Raw genomic sequence first — 8,281 nt, forward strand, 5'->3', positions numbered from 1 at the left:
ATTCGGACACCCCTTAGTCCAGAACTCCCTCAGTAGCCCCTGAACCAGGCTTCAATGACGACGAGTCCGGCGTGCATATTGTCTTCGGCATTGCAAGGCGGATTCCTCCTCCGAATAATTTATAGAAGATTGTGAACACCAGGATAGTGTCCGGCTCTGCAAACTAAATTCCACATTCCACCGTAGTGAGAATAATATTTACACAAGTTCAATCTGCTGACGTATTTCGTGGCGTGACGTCACACCACAACCAAGCCTTTACTTGAATCGTTTTTATTATACCACCTCAGCGCGTTTAGCGAAGCGGTTTCCTTGGCACGTCTTGTCGAAGCAGAGATCGTGTTCCCTTATCCTGGGATTCTCATCAATACGAACGTGGGTAACCCAACCGCGCCCATTGCCATGCCCCCTCCATCGAAGGCGAGTTCCAAACCGTCACGGGGACGGCTCATGGTATTCTCCCTCTTTATAATGAGACCAAGGCCCGTTCCTTTTCTTCGATCCTCAATCGAATCCGCCCCTCACCCCAAGTTCCAACACCCAGGGCTCCAGATTCGGGCACTTCGAACCTTTGACAATGTCCGGCTCCGACCTACAGGGCCGGTGGATGCCCTCCTCCGTCACGGAAGAGGACGTGCTAAAGCTGAGAGACGCCAGGTACTTAACCTATGAGATTTTGCATAGGTTGCCTGCCCAAGGGCAAGTCATTCCTACTCCTGAGCCTGGTGAGAGTGTCGTGTTCGTGTCTCACCTCCGTCGGGGTTTAGGCTTCCCGATGGATCCCTTCGTGAGGGGGCTACTGTTTTACTATGGGCTGGAATTCCACGACTTGGCTGCGGAGTCTATCCTCCACATCTCATCATTTATTATCATCTGCGAAGCCTTCCTCCGCACTACCCCTCACTTCGGTTTGTGGCTCAAAACTTTCCATGTGGAGCCGAAGATGATTGAGGGGCGTCAGGCAGAGTGCGGAGGGGCGGTTATAAGCAAGAGGGCCGATGCTCCATGGCCCGAGGGCTCTTTTCAGGAGGAGCTCGGCTTGTGGCAACATGAGTGGTTCTATATCACCGCTCCCAGGGCAGCAGGCAGAGGCCGCCGCCCGCCTTTCACTCGGGCCCTCCACAACGGCTGACATCATGGGTCAACAAAGGGTTTGACTGGGGGCCGTCCAAGGACGTACCACTATTGCAGGGCCGGATTTGAGACCTCCAAGAAAGGGAGATCACTCTGGTCGTAGTGACGCATGTTATGCTGATTCGGTGTCTTCTGCCCTACAAGCGTCGCCCCCTCCGCCTGTGGGAATTCAATCCGGAGGGACCACGAGCTCTCCAACACTTCGTGGGCACAAAACCCGTGGAGATGTACAAACTGTTCTTCGGATCACAAGAAATGTGTCTGGACTTGATCGAGGACGCTGGCCTAAGCTGCAATCGCTCGGATACTCAAGTAAGTAGCCCTGTGTCCGGACATATCATCCATTTATTTATCATGGATTTGCCTTTTAACCGGCTATCCCTTGAACAGGAGTGGATAGCACAAGCAAAACTGATACGGTGTCCGGCCCCCCTCCCTGAGACCACGCCAGATCCCGTGTTAATCAAAATGTTGGAGGTAGCGCCTTCAGAGGAGGGCGAAGGGGGGAACAGGGAAACTACCACCTCTGTTAAGGAGGCTCTCAGTAAGGGGGGAATCAAGAATCCCTCCCTCCAGCGGGGGAAGAGGACCGCTTCCGAAAACCCGGAGGCCAAAGCCTCGAAGCGGGGAAAGACATCTACACCGGAAGGTCCTGTGCCGGGAGGAGTCCCGGCCGCACAGTCTCCCCAAAGGAATCAGCCCTCTAGCGAGCCGTAAGTAGAAAAAAGGGAAGTTTTATAATAAGGGACATCCCTATTTTATTTCTAAGGATAACCGAAGTTTTTACCTTGTAGTTCGGATCTCAGCCCTTCTCAGCAGAGCTCATCCTCGGGGGACCTTCGTCCGGAGATTATGGAGAGCGAAACGCCTCCATTTGCCGCCCCGTCAGGCAGGGCGGACGACCCTGAGGTGTCATCACGGAGGGTCTCCGGGAGTCCGGCGGGGCCGGGGAGTTCGGCACCCACTGGAGTACGGCCGGTGGAGCTGCAGGATTTGCTTGAGAGGGCGTCTCTCTCAGAAGATCACCGCGCATTAATGAGTACGGTGATTGAAAGGATCTCATCCGCCAAGAGCGGGTTGCATGAGGCCGTCGGAAGTTTACTAACGGGGTTTGAGGTACGCAAAAAATGACATACCTTTTGACAGTTTTGCACATAGAGTGCGCCCTGTATAGATAGTAGCCCCTGAGACTTGGTATGTTGTCGAAAGCGACAACGTGCCGAGGATCATAATCTCAGTTACAAAATGTCGCCTTTCCTATGCAGGTGGCGGAACGTTCGGTGGCCAGCCGGACTAATAGAGTTGCCGAGTTGAAGTGGCAACTCGATGTTGCGGATGCGGACATCGCACTGGTCAATAAACGACTTGACGAGTCGCAAGGTAGGTGGTTTTTCCGCGGTCACCTGGTAAGGGAGCTGATGCCCACTCCTTACAACATGTATGCTTGATGCAGATGGTGCCGCTGCTGTGGAAGACCTTCGGGCGGAGCTTGCTCGAGCCAAGGACCAAGCCAGAAAAAGTGATGTGGCTGCCTCGAAGGCAGCGGAGGAGCTAAAAGCCGAAAAGGCTGCTCACTGCCGAAGCAGGGAGGAAATGGCCGTGAAATTAAAAGATGCTACCGACCGCTATGAGGTTCTGGAAAGAGAACGCCAAGCGGAGCAGGAGGGCCTAAAGAAGGCCACCGCCGAAGCCAAGGATGCCCGTTCTGCAATGCGGGCTATGAAGGAGGAACTGCGTCAGGCCGGAGACATTGCGGCTGGAAAGCCCTTTCTGTTGCGTAGGAAGTTCACGGATTCGAAGTATTCTCAGTTGGGCCAGTTGTGGGGTGCGGAGGATCCTTATCTGGATTTGGCGTCGAGTGCGGCGGACGCAGTTGTGCATTTCCGAAGTCAGAAGGATCATGAAATGGAAGAGCTTTTTTGGTCTCAATTCCATAGTCCGGAGCGTCCACTTCCGTTGACCGATTGGTTGGCTGAGTGGGCTGAGATGAATAGATTGTCCGGTCTTGCCATGACGGATATGGTGGCTCATCTGTGGCCGGAATGGCCCAAGCCAAAGAGTTATTTTGGCTTATTGCAGCAATTCCTTGGGGCGGTGCCACATATCAAGGCGATGAAGCGGTCGGCATGCATAGAGGGTGCACGGATGGCTCTTGCCCGTGTTAAGACATACTGGGCGGATATGAGTGCCACCGATGTTGCGTCCCGGGGTTCGGACGAGAGTCGATTACCCGCCGAGCACTATTTTGAGGAAGTCGTGCAGGGCGCTCGTTTAATAGAGTCGCAGTGCTCGAAAAATCTCATGTTCAAATGACATGTATGATTTGTGAGATCATATTTATAATGTAACGGCTTTTTATACTTGTGCGTTCAAGTATTGAAGTATCTCCTGTGCGGTCGTTAATATATATGTATTTATAACCTGAAAGATGGCAGTCTTTGGCTTCAGCCCCCACGCACATGGTGCGGGAGTGTTTGCAAAAAAGCACATTTTCACACTTAATCCAACGTCTTGGTCCTTTGAAGGAGGTGATAGCATAGCAAACTAGGCAACCAGACTATAATGCTTTATCACTTTCACTTAGCCATAGGAGCTCGATGGTGGGGCTACTATATAGCCCCTAGAGGCACCGCGCTCTCCGAACTCAGGGCGCGTGTGTGCCTGACCGGGAAGCGATCCTTCGTCAAAGCGGAGGAATTCTAAACATTCCAGTAGTCGATCAAGTGGTTGACCTGTCTCTCGCTATATCATGACAGTCAGTTTTCGGCTTTCTCTACTGAGGTGCTCGCCCAGCCGAACCGGGGCACAATCGCAGTAGTTCTCCTGGTGCCGCGTTAGCCGATGGAGCGGAACGTAAGGCAGCAAAACACAAGAGCCAAGCAAACCCAACATTTGACCAAAGACATGATTCGGAGTTGATGCATATAAGGCCTAACTCGAGACGCCGAACACTCCCTAAGGTATCCGGACTTTATGATAACGGGCAGAACGATGCCCTAAGCCCCTAGTGTCCAGGTACATGCGAGAACTTCTGATGCGGCCGATGCCAAAACGCCAGCCTCCACCTCGGTTATGGTAGGAAACCGGGGGATGAGTATCAACAAGAGACAGTAAGAAAGGTTTATGCAGGGTCTCAATCTGAAAAGAATCCTTGCAACGGGTCCCTGCTACACGTCTGCGCCTGTGTCTCCGTTGTGCTGTATCCTGGACGGGTGTAGCACGTGGTTCATCTATAAAAGAGAAGAACTTAGTTTGGAAAAAATATCATGCAAAAAATATATTTAAAACAGAGTATGATTTGGAAGATAAATAAGATTGAGCTTTATTGGCTCTTATTGTTTATACGTGCAGCCCCTTGTAAAGAGGTATGCGGCTGGGAAGCCCCTTGTTTATTTATGCTGGACTCGCCTAACCGTGTCCGAGGTCTAAAAGACCTGTTTTTAGGGGCTTTGATCAACAAGGTTGGATTAGTGTGTGGCTGTCAAGGCAGTCTCACGTTTTTCGTGGTCGAGGAACACTCGGAGTTACCCTTTAGTGAGATTATGCCGCGTGGACTGGGCATTTTGAGTGTAAGATACGCGTAATGCGGTATCGCGTTAAAGCGGGCGAGAGCTTCGCGTCCCAGTAGTGCTTGATGGCTACTTTTGAATGGGGCGATATGGAAGATTAGCTTTTCACGACGGAAGTTGTCGGATGAACCGAACACAACCTTTAGTAGTACAGAGCCTGTACAATTGGCATAAAGGCCTGGCGTCACTCCTTTTAAGGAAGTGTTGCTATGGCGAATTTTGGTAGGGTCTATCCCCATTCTGCGGATAGTGTCCTAGTATAGCAGGTTTATATCGCTGCCGCCATCCATTAGGACTTGTGTGAATTATAGTCCGTCGATTATGGGATCCAATATCAAAGTAGTCCCTCCTGCGTTTCGAATGCTTCTGGAGTAATCCTGATGGTCGAAAGTAATTGGGTTTGACATCCAATTTCGGGGCTGTACTTGGGTGGATCGTGCGACGCGTGTTTTAGTAGTTGCCGCACTGTTTATCACATGAAGTGAGTTCACTATTTTGACTTCTAGTGGGAAAGTCTTCTGTTTTCTGGCCTGCTGCTTGTGGGGTTCGTCATCGTCTTCGCTTGGTGTGTCGAGCCCCTTGTGTTCGGCGTTAAGTCGGCCGGACTTCTTGAAGATCCAACAATCTCTGTGGGTATGGTTTGCAGGCCTCCTGGGGGTACTGTGGATTTGACATATCCTTTCCAAGATTTTGTTTAGGTTGGATAGCTCGTCACTGTTGTCCTTAAGGGGCAGTGTTTTGTTATTCGGCCGAGAGCTTTTGAACCCGGCGTTGACCGCCGTGCTATTTGGGCCGTTTTCCTTATTCTGGTGCTGATCTTTTCTGCGTCGTGATTTCCCATTTCCATCCCTGACCTCGGATGTACTTGGGTCGCTGGTGCTGCATCTTGCTAGCCAGCTATCTTCCCCCATGCAAAAGCGGGTCATGAGGCTTGTTAGCGCGGCCATTGTTCTTGGTTTTTCCTGGCCGAGGTGTCTGGCGAGCCATTCGTCTCGGACGTTATGTTTAGAGGCTGCTAAGGCTTTGGCGTCCGGACAGTCGACTATTTGGTTCTTTTTGGTGAGGAACCTGTTCCAGAATTTGCGTGCTGACTCCCCGGGCTGTTGAGTTATGTGACTTAAATCGTCTGCATCCGGAGGGCGGACATAAGTTCCCTGAAAATTTGCTCGAAACGCATCCTCAAGCTCTTCCCAACTTCCGATGGTATTTTCGGGGAGGCTTTTGAGCCAATGCCGAGCTGGCCCTTTGAGCTTGAGGGGTAGGTATTTTATGGCGTGGAGATCGTCTCCTCTAGCCATATGTATGTGTAGGATATAATCCTCAATCCAGACTCCGGGGTCTGTTGTTCCGTCATATGCCTCTATGTTTACGGGCTTGAATCCCGCTGGAAATTCATGATCCAGTACCTCATCGGTGAAACATAGTGGGTGTGCGGCGCCCCTGTATTTAGGTGTGCCGTTATCTTCGAACACTCGGCGGGTTGTGTTGCTTCCTGGAGCCTTCTTTTATGGCGCATAGATGGACCTGACCGGTCCATCCTTTTTGCGAGGATCCTTATGTGGATCGTGTGATGGATTGTGTGCGGCGACGCTTGCCGCTCTTAGCCTGTCATCTGGTCGTCTACCCGGCCAGGCGGCCTCTTTCTTTTTTGACTGCGGGGGCTCTACGGCCTCCTTGTCAAATTCGGGCAACAGCTTGCGCTTCGGGTAGCTCTTTGCTTGGTGACTATCGCCGTATTTATCTGTGGTTTTGAGTACTTTGCTCCATCTTATTCTGAGTACGTCTTCCGCCGTTTTGAGCTTCCGCTTTTGCTTCTTCAAACTTCTTGCAGTGGCGATGAGCCTTCTGTGAAGGTTCTTATGCTCCGGTGATGTGTCCGGCGTGAGATCGTCTGGACTATTGTTTTCGCCGGGAATGGGTTGCTCGTCCAATTCATCCTGTTCGGCTGGTTGCTTGGTGGCATGTTCGTCATCCACTGGTTCACCTTGCTCTATGGCTGGGTCAGTATGGGTGTCGTTGTTATCGAGGCGGTACTTCGGCCGGCGCTTGCGTCACCATTTTGGTTGTTTTCCGGGGGAATTATCCTTCGCCACGTCCCGTTGTTCCTCGTTATCGCTTCCTTTTGGTGTATCCACCATGTATACGTCGTGGGTTGAGGTGGCTTTCCAGTGCCCAGTAGGCGCTGGTTCTTGGTCGTCTCCGGCATCGTCGTCCATACCGTCGATGTCTTCGGAGTCGAAGTCTAGCATGTCGGTTAAATCGTCGACAGTGGCTATTAAGTGGGTGGTGGGTGGGAATTGATTTTCTTCATCGTCCGCATCCCCACCGTCCTGACCGCAGTCCGGCCAGGGCTCTCCTGATAACGAGAGATACTTTAGCGAATTCAGGATGTCGCCGAACTCCATGTCCGCAGTGGTGAACTCCATGGTCGGTGCCCAATCGGATTAGATTGAAGGCGGCGCGGGAGGTTCGGAGTCCGGCACCTCGGAGTCACGAGCTTCATAAGGGACAAGGTCGGTATTCGACTCCATCGCCGTAGAGGTTGCAGCCCCCGAGGCGGTGTCTAGCCACCCGTCCTCGATCTGCATGGCCGGCTCCGCATTGAGGGTCGGAGCGGACTCGTGTGCGGCCTCCAGGGCACTGTCCGGCAGCAGAGCTAAATCATGTCCATCGTGATAGTGCGGCGCGCTCGGCTGTGGCTCGAATCCATCGAAGATCAAGTCTCCGCGGATGTCAGCCGTGAAGTTCAGACTTCCAAATCTGACCTGACGGCTAGGGGCGTAGCTTTCGATCTGCTCTAGATGGCCAAGCGAGTTGGCCTGCAGTGCAAAGTCGCCGAATACGAAGATCTGTCCGGGGAGAAAATTCTCACCCTGGACTGCGTCGTTGATGATTGAAGGAGCCATTGAGCCTATTGGTGACAACACAGAGGAACTCTCAATGAAAGCACCAATGTCGGTGTCAAAACCGGCGGATCTCGGGTAGGGGGTCCCGAATTGTGCATCTAGGCGGATGGTAACAGGAGACAAGGGACACGATGTTTTACCCAGGTTCGGGCCCTCTTGATGGAGGTAAAACCCTACGTCCTTCTTGATTAATATTGATGATGTGGGTATTACAAGAGTAGATCTACCACGAGATCAAGGAGGCTAAACCCTAGAAGCTAGCCTATGGTATGATTGTTCTTCGTCCTATGGACTAAAACCATCCAGTTTATATAGACACCGGAGAGGGCTAGGGTTACACAGAGTCGGTTACAATGGTAGGAGATCTACATATCCGTATCGCCAAGCTTGCCTTCCACGCCAAGGAAAGTCCCATCCGAACACGGCACGAAGTCTTCAATCTTGTATCTTCATAGTCTTGGAGTCCGACCGATGATGATAGTTCGGCTATCCGGACACCCCCTAGTCCAGGACTCCCTCAAGGACCGAGACAATTTTGGCCTGTTAAAAGCCGGTGATTTGATTCACACAATCATGGGCCGGGGTTCGGGCTGCTGCCGGCCCGTGAGTTGTTTGGCATGTTTCAGGCCCAACCTACTTCCCAGCCTCCTAAAAGCCCATAGAGTTTTCTTG

Source organism: Triticum aestivum, chromosome 6B (genome assembly GCF_018294505.1).
Source record: "Triticum aestivum cultivar Chinese Spring chromosome 6B, IWGSC CS RefSeq v2.1, whole genome shotgun sequence".
NCBI lineage: Eukaryota > Viridiplantae > Streptophyta > Magnoliopsida > Poales > Poaceae > Triticum > Triticum aestivum.